Here is a 1,112-nt window from a genome sequence, read left to right as displayed (position 1 = left end):
ACTGGTTTGATCTCCTTACAGTCCAAGGGACTCTCAAGAGTCTTCTCCAACACCACAGTTCAAAAGCATCAATTCTTCGGCGCTCAGCTTTAGTCAAATAAAACACACAGATCTTTAAAACAAAACAAATCAAATCAAATATACGTATAATTGTATTGTGAAGAAGGCACTGGTAAAATAAAGCTTTTTTCTTAGGACAAAAGCTGCTATTTAAGCAATCAGGGCCTCTCAGTTTAAGAAGAAGCACAGCACCTCAGACAGATCTTTGTGAAATAGATCTCCAGTCCAGGTTTGATGCATGAGACAGGGCGCTCAGGGCTGGTGCACTGGGATGACCCTGAGGGATGGGATGGGGAGGGAGGTGGGTGGGGGTTCAGGATGGGGGACACATGAACACCCATGGCTGATTCATGTGAATGTATGGCAAAAACCACCACAATATTGTAATTAGCCTCCAATTAAAATAAATAAATAAATAAATAAAAAGAATCTCCCAAGGAGCCTCTCGGCTATAAACTATAAGGCCAGATGGGCCCCTCTGCTGGGAGACAGTATCCCAGGACTGTCTCGGCGATGTCGTAGAGGCTGCTCCACCTTTTTGGAGCACAGAGCTCTGAGGTTTCTAGGGAAAGGATGAGGAGAGGACAGGACAGCCAAGGAGACATCCCGCACCACCACCAAAGAAAGCCCTGCTGAGGCTGACCCTGAACTCATTTTTAAAACTATGTAGTCCCTTGTCCTTCCCTGGTAGCTCAACTGGTAAAGAATCTGCCTGCAGTGCCAGAGACCCCAGTTCGATTCCTGAGTTGGGAAGATCCCCTGGAGAAGGATAGGCTACCCACTCCAGTATTCTTGGGCTTCCCTGGTGGCTCAGACAGTAAAGAATCTGCCAGCAATGTGGGAAACCTGGGTTGGGAAGATCCCCTGGAGGAGGGCATGGCAACCCACTCCAATATTCTTGCCTGGAGAATCCCCAGGGACAGAGGAGCCTGGCAGGCTACAGTTCATTGGGTCACAAAGAGTTGGACACGGCTGAGTGACTAACTTTCTTTCATCATGGTTCCACAGGTATGTTGCCAGGCCCTGGGAATATGGTGGGGAGCAGTTCAGAC

The sequence above is a fragment of the Bison bison genome, unplaced genomic scaffold (assembly GCF_000754665.1).
Source record: "Bison bison bison isolate TAMUID 2011002044 unplaced genomic scaffold, Bison_UMD1.0 scf7180017864329, whole genome shotgun sequence".
NCBI classification, from domain to species: domain Eukaryota; kingdom Metazoa; phylum Chordata; class Mammalia; order Artiodactyla; family Bovidae; genus Bison; species Bison bison.
Note: the sequence above shows the minus strand (reverse complement) of the source record.